The 13,505-nt window shown below is 37.2% G+C and overlaps 1 pseudogene; it reads right to left on the bottom strand.

The window, feature by feature from the left end:
- Positions 1 to 1,330: 1,330 nt before the first annotated feature.
- LOC149238944 (inositol-3-phosphate synthase pseudogene) lies at positions 1,331 to 12,047 on the bottom strand (annotated as a pseudogene).
- Positions 12,048 to 13,505: the final 1,458 nt, after the last annotated feature.

The following is a 13,505-nucleotide window of genomic DNA, read 5'->3' as shown; positions in this document are numbered from 1 at the left end:
ATGGGTGAGTTATCTATATCCTTTAGTTACATTACCATGATTAAACACCATGGGTGAATTTCCATTCGGAAAATTCCTCCCCCCATAGGAAGCAATGGTCCCCATTGCGTGAAGTTCTCTTCAGAGAAGCCTTTATCGAAGATGAGTTGTGGATGACCAAGTGTTGTTGAAGACAAGGGTTTTGCGTGGTTGACCCATAACTGAGGGTTTGTGGATGACCCGTAACCATAATGCACAAAGATCCGCTGATAGAGATACCCTGTAATGCTTGTGAGAAAACTGTGATATTTAAAGTGTGTGACCAAGCAAATGGATTTTGATGGCAAGGGTTTTGCGTGGTTGACCCTTAACCATGATGAACGAAGAGTTGAGGATAGAGATACCTTGTAATGCTAGTGGGCCAACTGTGAGGTGGACAACCTGTGGCTAAGAAAATGGACTTCGTTGGAAAAGGGTTTTGTGTGGTTGACCCATAACCATGATAAACAAGGGTTTGATGATAGATATACCCTGTAATGAACCTCGAGATCGCTTGTCGATCTATTTGGTAGATATCTGGTGCCTTATCTTTGTAAATTCTCATAGGACCCTTTGTAATAAATGTATCAATAAATCCAATTGCCTCTGTTATACTTAAATAGAACCCTTTCTAGGTAAGCCATATAAGTTGAAGTTAGGTCCCATCCATTTTATGGTGTTCTTGAAGCTAGCATGAGATCACCATATGAATATTCTCTTTGTACAACATTCAAGGCCCTTACCATAGCATACATGACCTTCTTGGCAAGATTAAGTGGAGTATCCTTCTTTTCTTTCAATATAACAAAATGATATTCAACCTCCATTAAATTGTGGAATTGGATAAACATGCCGAACATGAGCTTCAATAAAGATATTGTGCCCCTCGACTAAGGACAATGTACATGTGGTATTGAATGGTAGTAGGATTAACTTTCTTTAGTTTACATTGTAGGAGGACATCCTTCCGCACATCACTTAAGGGAAGGGCATACTATTTTGAAATTATTAATGACACAAATTGAGTGTAAATTGCCTCCACAGTACATGGTCTTGCCACTTTGTATCTACGTGGGCACAAAAAATAGTTGACCATCTTTATCAAGTTAAAATATTCATGGAATTGCATCTCGTCATTAGTCTTGCGTTCCAACTGCTTGAACAATATGTGTCTCGCAGCTCCATGGATGCACCCCTCCACGACTTGTATACTAGAAAAGCCAAACAAGTATTCCGTAAAAAAAATATACCAAAGCCGTTGTCGTCTTTTCTATAATGAGGTTGTTTATCTTCATAAAGACGAATGACCGTACTATTTTTCCTCCACAATGGATATAATGCTAGCAAGGTTCCACACCACAGTTAAATAAATTTGGGAGCAAACAACGGGCACCATTGCAAGAATTACATTGAAAATTACATTGAAAATTAGATCCCTATCTTTCAATTTATTTTTTGCATCCACTCCCATAAATATATGGAACATGTACTCGTCCATGGCTCTCTTGATGTGTCCAACATATGGCACATACTTGATGACGACTATTTGGAATGGGTGTTCCCTTGGTTCGTAAAGAATGGCCTTCCTGGCAACCATCTCGTCCACGACAGTGGTCTTTGAAATCTCCTTTGACCGGAATGTCTGGGGAGTCGACATATTCAACACGTCATTGTTACCAAGATGATTGTAGCTCACAATCGAAGTTGGATTAAGACCCACACCGATTAGAAAATCCACGAGTACAAAATTCATCTTTTTTCTGCCTGCTTTTGAAGTCATATTTTGCGATGATACTGTTCTTTGCAATTGATAAATCAATTAACCCTGGAACGAAGGTGTTTTGAGGACTATCGTTTATGAAGGGAACGTTCCTCTCAACGCAGACCAAACTGTACAAATTAGAGGGCGAGATTTCAGACTCATTTATTTTGAGAGAAGTAAGAAGGGTTTCATTTGTGTAATTTAAACCCATGATAACATCATTGTATCCTTCGGTATTAATAGTCTACAGTACAACTACCTTGTCCAATTTTGTTTCCTATTCGAAATCTATGATATCTTGGATAATATTTTTCACTTTATAATATTGATTTCCCTCTCACCTTGGTTTTCCACTATGAAATCCGGGTCATATATAGCGGGAAGAGGAATCATGTCTTGCATGTAGGGCCACAAATGTTTCTGCAGGTCAATATGTGATAAAAATGACAATGTTTGTATTAAATGAAAGAAAACCCACTGGTCAGCTCTACGAAAGAGACTCTGAACCAGGAGAGTCTGGTTCTGCAGAACGCTCTACATTGTTCATGCACATTACACATTAAATAGAAAACATGGTTTTAGGGAAGTTAGAACAACATCTTAAGAAATAGAAACTAATTCCTATCCTGAGGTTACGTGAACAACTCTACTTATTCTAGGATATTCTCCATTATCTTCAACACTCTCCCTTAAATGGAGAATGGGTTCACATATATGCCTAACATCTCCCTAAACATTTGAAACTTAACTTTTCCAAAAGGTTTAGTGAAAATTTCCGCAACATTATCACATGTATTACAATATTCCAGATGAATTTCTTTGGATTGCACTCTTCCTGACAAAGTGGAATTGAGTATCAATATGTTTTGTGTTTTTGTGAAACCCCAGATTATTGGCCAGCTTGATTGAACTCTGATTGTCACATCTGATTGTTGTTGCGATTGTTTGTTCTTCCCCAACATCCTGGAGAAGTCTCTGCAACCAAATCGCCTCACACGTTGCTGCACACATGGCTTGATGCTCTGCTTCTGCTGAGGACAAGGAGACTGTGTTCTGCTTTGTTGGAAAGTGTGCCATAAGAAATGCTAAATTTAGGAAGTGCTAAAAATAGAACTACTAAAAATAACAGTTTGGCCAATGAGCATTTTGGCCACCTTGGGTGAGAGGTGAAACTGTTAAAAATAACATCTTCTAAAAATAGCATTTTTGGGTCCTTTCCTATTTATAGCAGTGCTTGGTCTATTTATAGGAAGTAAATTCAAATTTGGCCTTACCAGCAATTTGGAATATTAATTAATTAATTTTCCATGAGTTAATTAGTTAAGGAAAAGAAAACTTGAAGTCTTTGTGAGAACATGCAATTATTTCTCCACTAATTGGGGAATGTGTCCTTGATTTTCTCCATTGGTTGAGGAATTAAGGATGAGTTCTATATTGAGAGGATCAATTGACTTAGTTTAACTTAGTCAAGTTAAGTTAGATTAATTTAACAAGTTGTTAAATTAATGAGATATAGTTTGTTGATGCTTGCATGCATGTGACAACTATTATTTTCAGATAACTGAGTATTCTCTCATGGATAACTGAATCATGGTAGTTCAGTCAGAGACCCAGTTGAGATCAGATGTGGGACAGTGTATTATCAGATGCTAGGTTATTTCTAGTAAGTATTCCTTGCACGCAGGAGGAACTAGAGTCCTCAAGTATTACGTAGTTGGACCTAAGGTTGACAACGGGTATGATTAGGCCAATTTACATGTGCTTTGTAATTGGACCCCAATCAAAATTGCGTAAGGAAATAGGAGCTTGGACCTGAGGTGCAGCTTTTATATACAGGGCTAGGTAGTCCATGATCTTTATCATTAGAGTACAGAGAGAGCAGGATAGCTTTTGAGCTAATTCTTTTTGTATGTTTTTGAAGATTTCCACTTGATTGATGATACAGTGTTGGGGTTTTATGTTGGTGCTTTTCCCAGTGATATATCCTGTGTTATGTGTGATTGATTCCTTCTTATCAGTTATATGTGTTCATGCTTAATGTTTCTCATGTTCAATTAAGCTTCCGCTAAGTTTATGGTAGATGTAGATCTACTATTATGCTTTAGTACATTGCATATATCAGTTGGATTTGCAGGTTAAATTTCTACATGATATTAGTAAGCTACCTGATTTGTAGAGAAAATTCTACATGGTACCAGAGCACAGGTGATCAAGGAAGAACATTATACAAGAAGGATTTCGAAGTTTATTATTTGGGATATAGATCTCAAGTTCTTATCACATCTATTTCACCGATGGCGTTCTATGGTTTGAGGCTTGAGTATGCTCTTGATGGCAGCTCAAACTATATAGCTTGGAAGGATCGCATGGAGGCAGTATTGGAAGATAACAACCTTAAGGACTTCATTGATCAAGAAGTCCCTAAGCCTACTGATGCTACTCAACTGGTGGAATGGAAGAAGTGTGTGGCTAGAGCTAGAAGAATTCTCTTGGAGGGAATACGAGATCACATTGTCTCGAGCCTCCATGGGAAGGAGACTCCATTTGCAATGTGGAAAACAATGAAAGATTTATATTAGAATAGTAGTGATCAGAGGAAGTTGGCACTGAAGGACAAACTTCGAAAGATCAAGTGTGAAAAGGATGAGACGATCTCTTTGTATCTGACCAAGCTCATCACATGCAGGGATGAGCTTGCAAGTGTAGGGGTCGTCACAGCTGATGATGATATGGTGAGTCTAGCACTCCTTGGCCTTCCTAAGAGCCGGCATAGCTACCAGGACTCGGTTAATGGAAGGGAGAAACTGCTAGATTAGGAATGATTATGGTCGGATTTGATGCAGGAGGAGATCAGACGGAGCACCAGAGACGGTTCTTCATCCATGGAGGATGAGGAGAACTGTGCCTTAGTGAGTAAGGCAAAAATGGGGAAGGAGAAGGTTTCTCTTTTCGAATCCAGTTCTTCCAATGGTGGGAAGAAGGTTGACAAATCGAAAGTGCGATGCTTTTGTTGTCATGAGGTGGGCCATTATGCTGCAAATTGTCCACAGAGGAAATCCAAGAAGGGATCTGGGGAAGGATCTGAAGGTGAGGCACTTGCTTCACAGTTTGAGTTGGATTTCATACTCTTCACATGCATGGTTTCATCCATGGTGGGAAGTGGTTGGTTTCTTGACAGTGGAGCTTCTTTCCACATGACTGACGACAAGAGTTTGTTCAGTAATTTGGAGGAGAATGATCTCCAGATACTCATAGCGATGGGTAATGATGAAAAGTATAGTGTCTCAGGTGTAGGCATGATTATTTTTCAGAGGGAGCATGGAGCTCGCCTTAACTTGACTGATGTCAAGTATGTACCAGGACTAAAGAGAAACTTGGTGTCGATCGCGATGCTGGGAGACAGAGGCTATGATGTAGTCTTCAGTAAGGGAAAGGTTTTCCTTAGACACATCATCACTAGACAGGTGAAGCAGATTGGTTCACGGGTCAAGAACCTGTATGCTCTTGAGGTTCAAGATGCATGCAAAGCCTTGAGCAGCAAGGAAACTGATGGAGACTTGGTGGTTGAGAGGGAGGGTATGTTACTTCTCAACATGCAGCGTCAGAAGAAGTCTCAGACGATTGTGGAGGAGCCACGATTGGTGCAACAGCCACAACAGGGGAAACTGAGTGGAGATTGAGTAGAGACATCTACTCATGTAGAGACCTCCAATAGGGGGAATTTTCGAGCCAGGTGGGTAGAGGGATCACATGCAGCCATACATCCAAGTAGGAGGTGGGGCAATATAGAGTGATCATCCCAAGGAGGAGGGGCAGGATCTTTGAGGTACCCAACCTCTTAGATGAGACCTTGCTACGAGAGCCCCGATGTGGAGTAGTAGGAATTGACTAATTGGGTAGAGACAGATGCATATCGAGCGACAAAGAGAGCTACAGCGTAGGGAATCCTAGGACAACGCAGAGCATGCAGGCTGGAGCAATGTGAGAGGCACAAGTGTGTTGCACAGTACAGGGTGGCACAGAGAAGGGTGCAACGGTGCGAGATGCATGTAGATGTTGCAGTAGCGCAGAGGTTAGAGAGGGAGCACTTGTCAGCAATAGGTAGAGCTTCAACATCAGAGTATGTTCTAGCCCAACAGAGAGGTCAGTTGAGAGTTTTTTGTTCCGAGTGTTGCTGGAGCAACCGCACTTGGAGATGTGTTGCATGCAGAACATTCCAGAGTTACAGGATCGGGTTCGAGAGGAAGCCTTTCTTGTTGAGAGGGAGTGTTGAAAAATGTGCAACAAGAAATGCTAAATTTAGGAAGTGCTAAAAATAGAACTGCTAAAAATATCACTTCTAAAAATAGCAGTTTGGCCAGTGAAGATTTTGGCCACCTTGGGTGAGAGGTGAAACTGCTAAAAATAACATATTCTAAAAATAGAATTTCTGGGTCCCTTCCTATTTATAACAGTCCCTGGTTTATCTATAGGAAGTAAATTCGAATTTGGTCTTACCAACAGTTTGGAATATTAATTAATTAATTCTCCATGAGTTAATTAGTTAAGGAAAAGCAAACTTGAAGTCTTTGTGAGAACATGCAATTATTTCTCCACTAATTGGGGAATGTGTCCTTGATTTGCTCCACTGATTGAGGAATTAAGGATGAGTTCTATATTGAGAGGATCAATTGACTTAGTTTAACTTAGTCAAGTTCAGTTAGATTAATTTAACAAGTTGTTAAATTAATGAGATATAGTTTGTTGATGCTTGCATGCATGTGACAACTATTATTTTCAGATAACTGAGTATTCTCTCATGGATAATTGATGCATGGTAGTTCAGACAGAGACCCAGTTGAGATCAGATGTGGGACAGTGTACTATCAGATCCAAGGTAAGTATTCCTTGTATGCAGGAGGAACTAGAGTTCTCAAGTATTGCGTAGTTGGACCTGAGGTTAATAGTAGGTATGATCACGCCAATTTACATGTGTTTTGTAATTGGACCCCAATCAAAACTGCGCAAGGAAATAGGAGCTTGGACCTGAGGTGCAACCTTTATATACAGGGCTAGGTAGTCCATGAGCTTTATCATCAGAGTACAGAGAGAGAAGGATAGCTTTTGAGCTGATTCTTTTTGTATGTTGTTGAGGATTTCCTCTTGATTGATAATACAGTGTTGGGGTTTTATGTTGGTGCTTTCCCCAGTGATATATGTGTTATGTGTGTTTTCCCTCTTATCAGTTATATGTGTTCATGCTTGATGTTGCTTATGTTCAATTAAGCTTTTGCTAAGTTTATGGTAGATGTAGATCTAGTATTATGCTTTAGTACATTGCATATATCAGTTGGATTTGTAGGTGAAATTTTTACATGATATCAGTGAGCTAGCTGATTTGTAGAGAAAATTCTACATGCTTCTTGCTGCTCCATGTGATCACCCCGGATTCAAGACTGAATGCATACCTGTTATAGATCTCTGATCATCTACATTTCTTTCCCAATCTGAATCTGCAAATCCTGCCAATCTAACATCAGAAGAGTAAGTGTAAATAATTCCATAATCTACAGTACCTTGTAGATACCTCAAAACACTCTTCGCTGCATTCCAATTGCTTTCAAGTGGCTTAGACATAAATTGTCTTAGCACACTGACTGCATAAGCTAAATCAGGTCTAGTGGTGGTTAGGTAGATTAGACTCCCAACCAATTGTCTATAAAGTGTTGCATCCGCCGCTTTTGAGCCATCCTCACACTGCAATTTGATGTTCTACTGCAATGGTACTGGTGCAGGCTTACATTGATCCATTCTAAACTTTTCTAACAGGCCTTTGACATACTTTGCTTGGGACAGAAATGTTTGACCTGAATCTCTCCAGATTTCAAGACCTAAACAGTATCTGAGTTCACCAAGGTGCTTCATCTCAAACATCTGTGACATCTATTGCTTGATTTCATCAATTAGATATGTAGCATCACCTATAATTATCAGATCATCTACATATAATGAAATCAACACTACGCACCCTTGTTCATCTTTCATGGTGTAAGGATTAGGGTCATTATTACTTCTATTGTAGCCAGCTTGTAGAAAAAATGAATCAATCTTTTCGTACCAAGACTTGGGAACTTGTTTTAGTCCATAAAGTGCTTTCTTCAATCTATAGACTAAATGTTCTTTTCCTTTCTGGACAAACCCTTCTGATTGCTCTAGATAAACCTCTTCTTTTAGTTCTCCATTAAAAAATGCAGACTTTACATCTAGTTGGTGCATCATCCAATGTTTCTTAGTAGCTAAAGCGATTAACATTTTGATAGTGTTCAATTTAGCTACAGGGGCGAAGGTTTCTTCATAGTCTATCCCTTCTTTTTATGAGTACCCCTTTGCTACCAACCTAGATTTTAGTTTTTCTATGGTTCCATCTGCATTAATCTTCGGTTTATATAACCATTTACAACCTATGGTTTGTTTGCCTCTAGAAAGTTCAACCAATTCCCAAGTTTTATTTCTGATTATTGAATCATATTCTTGTTCCATTGCTGTTTTCCATTCACTACTTTCATTTGCTTCTTTATAACTAGACAGTTCAACTACATTCATCATACTAGTTATAAAAACATTTTCCCTATATCTTGCAGGTATTTGAGCTTTCCTACTTGATCTCCTGAGTGGTGGGGTGGTGGTTTCAAACCTTATTTGATCATCATTTATTTCTTCCTGCTGTTGCTACTGTTGCTACTGCTGTTGCTGCTACTGTTGCTATTGCTGTTGATCCTCTGCCTTTGACTGCTGCTGACCCTGACTGTTTTTTGCTTCTTCTTCCTCAAAGTACGGAATGTCCCATCCATCATAGTGCTTATCAGATTCTTCATGATCCAGCTCATGGAATTTAACATCTCTACTAACAAAAATATTGTGAGTAGAGGGATTAAATAATCTATATGCTTTATATGACGAACAATACCCTATAAAAGTACATTTGATGGCTCTTGAATCAAATTTTCTTCTATCTTCCTTGGAATGTGGGAAAATGCTTTTGATCCAAATATCCTTAAGTGTTTTACTGCAGGCTTATCCATATAATGCTTCAAAAGGAATTTTAGACTCAAGACTTTTTGTGGGACTCCTATTTTTCAAATAAACTGTACTATTCACTTCTTCAGCCCAAAAACCATTTGACAGATTCTTACCTTTCAGTATACTTCTAGCACATTCCACTAGTGTTATGTTCTTTCTTTCTGTTACTCCATTTTGCTGTGGAGTATGGGCTACTGTGAATTTTTGCAAAATTCCATGATATTTACAATATCTGATAAGCTCATCCTTCCTGTATTCTCCCCCTTGATCGGCTCATAGAGTTTTTATTTGTTTCCCTATTTGTCTTTCAATCATATTTTTAAACTGCTTAAAGTATTTGAATGTATGACTCTTCTTACTTAAGAAATACACCCAAGAAAACTTCGTATAATCATCAATAAACAATAGAAAATACAATGCACCTCCTAATGATTTTGTCTGCATGGGTCCACAAAGGTCTCTGTGCACTAATTCCGGTATATCCCTCTGTTTCTTTTATACTCTAACAGGGAATTATTCTCTATGCAATTTTCCTAAAGTACAGGCATCACAATCATTATGTACTTGCTTTAGCATAGGAAGATCTCTTACCATTTCCTTCTTTTGCAATAACAACAAATCATTGTAGTTGATGTGGCCGAATATCTGATGCCAAAGCTCTTTTGTAGTCATGCTTGCTGCTGTCAATGCTCGAACCGGTGCAGGTCTCACATCCAACTTGTACATTTCTCTTGTTCGGATTCTTGTAGAAATTGTCTTCATGCCATCTAGCAGATCTTTAGTGTAACAGTTAGATTTCAAAAATTCAAATTTCAAATCTTGGTCTGTAATCATAGATACAAAAATCAAGTTCTTTGTTATGCCAGGCACATACATAACATTATAAATTTGCTTGATATTACCATTAGATAGAATGACAGAAACTTTCCCAAACCCTTTGATTTGATGACTTTTGTCATCACCTAGGTAAATCTGTGCACCTTCATTGATTTCTTTAAAATATTCAAGCCAGTGCTTATTCCTTGTCATGTGTGTTGACGCTCCTGAATCTACATACCAGATGTTTGCATCAACATTTTCATCACGATTTGCCATGAACAATCTGAAATTCTGCACCTGATCACCATTTGCGAGATGACTTGCATGTATTTTTGGCTTCTGCTGTTCTTCATGATATTTCTTTTTCCTACACTCCCTGGCAATATGACCTAATTTTCCGCAATAAAAACATTTAGTTTTAGAGTAGTTTTTATTGGGATGCATACCTTGAGTCTAATTTGGCCGTTTCTGTGAACTTGCTCCGTTTTGTTGTTGTGGACCTCCTTTCCCTTTGTAGAAGTTTTTCTTCGCCATCAATGCAAGATCGAAACTCTGGGGCTTCAGGGTCGATTTCCTTTCTTCTTCTTGCATCAGTATACCTGTCAGCTCTTCAAAATGCGGGATCTGCTCTTTGGAATTTATCCCAGTGATGAACATTTGATAATCATCAGTGACACCATTCATTGTAATGGTTACAAGATCTGTATCATCAACTGTATGACCAATGTCTGCTAGTTTGTTCTTCAGATCCTTGATCCTTGCTACAAATGAAGCAATTGTTTCATTCTCCTCCATCTTCAGGGACATGATCTTACTCTTGAGGAACAAAAGATGATTTGAATTCCTGATCTCGTACAATTCCTTCAGAATTCCCCAGATCTTGTTAGCTGACTTACCTTCTCTGATGTGCGGTATAATGCAGTCTTTCACTGACATCTTTAACATTGTCCTTGCTCTACTTTCTTGTTTCTCCCAATCTGGGATCGATGTTGATCCAGCCGCGGGCTTCGGCTCATCCCCATTCACAATCGTCTAAGCACTCTGTGCTTCTAGCAGAGTTTGCATCTTGAACTTTCAATTTGCAATTTGCATAATTGGAACCATCAAGCTTGTTATGCTCGTTCATGCATGCTTCAAATATATTGTTATTCATCTTGGTGATTTAGAAAAAAAAATTCGATAGGTAAAAGATGTTAAATTTACCCCAGATATGTGATAGAGACAAATCATTGTTCTTCAATGTTATTTGATCTCGCAGCACACCCGTAGATCACAGTGGCTTCCTTCTTAGCCTCCAAATAACCTTCTGTTGTCAGCTACAGCCTTTTTCTCGGCTTCCCCATGCAGCTTCTCTGACAGCTACAACCTTGTTCTTGGCTTCCCCTCGCAGCCATAGCCTTGTTGTTGGCTTCCACGATCATTGCAGATATGACTGTCTTTTCTGTGACGTCGTCGCAACTGTACATGTCTTTCTTGCGACGAAAAAGTTAAAAATATGGGTGAAGGAGCTACAGTGCCCTCATCGCAGAGGTACACTCAGAACCAGCGACGATATCAGAATCGTCACAATTATCCTCCTCAAAACTGCGATGATCTCGGTTCAAAAAACCACCCACCAGTCAGCGTACAGGTTCCTCAACTCCGACGCTGTGATACCATGATAAAAATGGCAATGTTTGTATTAAATTAAATAAAACCCACTGGTCAGCTCTACGAAAGAGAGTCTGAACCAAGAGAGTTTGGCTTTGCAGAACGCTCTACATTGTTCATTCACATAACACATTAAATAGAAAACATAGTTTTAGGGAAGTTAGAACAACATCCTAAGAAATAGAAACTAATTCCTATCCCGAGGTTACGTGAACCAACTCTACCTATTCTAGGATATTCTCCATTATCTTCAACAATATGAAGAACCCTGGCTTGGGCCATGGCTTCTATTAGATTCATGTTGTTTATGTCCCATCTGCCAAAGACGATGCCATTAGATCCACCATTGGAAGAAGGCTCTTGGAAGGAGCATGAATCTCTTCACTATTAAAGGATCTGATTTTGCAGGTTGAAGTTTGCGTGAGAGAACCGAAGTAATTTTCCTTTTGTATTTTATCCTTGGTCACCCACGAGATTCCTTCTCTGTTTGCAATCACACCCATCATTAGCATGGAACCATTGTTTCCTCCCCATCCAAAAGGCATGACCCCTAATTTGGAAACCCGTCTCTCGGTTTTGAACTTGTATCGCACTGTCTTCAGCTTGACCACACACTCATATTTTCTATTAGCATTCTCGTGCATGAGCTCGGTCGTCTGGTAGTCATAGATCGATTTGATGCTTTCCTCAAAGTAATTAACGTTGGGGGATCTCAACAAAGGAAGGTCTGGATAAACATATTTACCAAATGACACAGAGGAGACGAGACCAACGAAAGTAGAAAATACGAAGGGTAATAACCATAGTTACCAAGTTCAGCTGTATCGGCCTGGAAAATTTGGAAATATGGCTATTCACTTCGGTTCGAGTGAAAATTCATTAATTCGAATTCGGTACGGGGTCATGTGAATAATAAATTTAATATTGTTATTTTTGGTATAAAAAAAATTGATATTTAAAAAAAAAGTTATAATAACTTGTTAATTGTATATGGAAAATTATGGAATTTGATAAAAAAAAATAATTGTAAATATAAAATTTAATATTAAAAATTATAATTGTGGTTTAATTTTGTAAAGTTTTTTGTTAATAAAGAATTTAATATTTAAAAAATTGAAATTTTTATATTGAAAAGTATATAAAGAGTAAATTGTATATTAGAAAATTTGTATTTATAAAAAACAATTAGTTTCATATTAAATATGGGAGAAAATAGTAAGTTTATAGTTACTAAAATAATAAATTCATGTAACAAAGATTATTAAATTCCTATATATAAATATTTGTAAGATATATAATTTCCATATAAAATGGAAATTTCTATATTTTAAGGTATATAAACAATGAATAGCATATTAGAAAATTTGCATTTGTGAAAAACAATTAGTGCCATATTGAAATATGGTAGAAAATAATAAGTTTATAGTTACTAAAATAATAAATTCATGTAACAAAGATCATTAAATTCTTATTTATAAATATTTGTAAGATGTATAATTTCTATATAAAATGGAAATTTCTATATTAAAAAATATATAAACAGTAAATTGTATATTAGAAAATTTGCATTTTTGAAAAACAATGAGTGTCATATTGAAATATGGTAGAAAATAGTAAGTTTATAGTTACTAAAATAATAAATTACAACAAAGATTAATAATTTCTTATTTATAAATATTTGTAAGATATATAATTTGGAATTTTTTCCATATTAAATTTTATACATATTTTTTTTTCAAATTTGGTAACTATGTTTTGTATGCTCCAAAATGGAAAACCATGAATTAAGGTTTGGGTGTGCTTCCCTGGCCTAGAATGAGTAGAATGTGCAACTTTTAACTAAAAGAACAAAATCAACTTTTGAAAGTGTGCTTTCAACTAGATCCACTTGGAATGAGTAGAATGTGAAGCGTTTAACTAGAAGAACAAAATCAACTTTTGAAAGTGTGCTTTCAACTCGGCTAAATCTATGAGCATGAATTTAGATTTTAGTTATTGATTAATAATGGAATTATTTTTCATTTTTAAGAGAGATATTAAAATTTATGATTTGAGGTAATTACTCTTTTCTAAAAATAATATAGGTTTATGGTTTTTTTTTTGAATTATATAATATTTAATATATTTATAGTATTTTCAATTGTTTTAGTTTATAAATAATTAGTTCAAGAAGATAGAAAGTAAAAATATAAAATTT

This window comes from Pinus tabuliformis, chromosome 8 (genome assembly GCF_031772625.1).
Source record: "Pinus tabuliformis cultivar Carrire ecotype Pingquan chromosome 8, CPIR1, whole genome shotgun sequence".
NCBI classification, from domain to species: Eukaryota; Viridiplantae; Streptophyta; class Pinopsida; order Pinales; family Pinaceae; genus Pinus; species Pinus tabuliformis.
The sequence above is the reverse complement of the archived record's forward strand: the minus strand, read 5'-3'. Positions and strand labels throughout refer to the sequence as shown.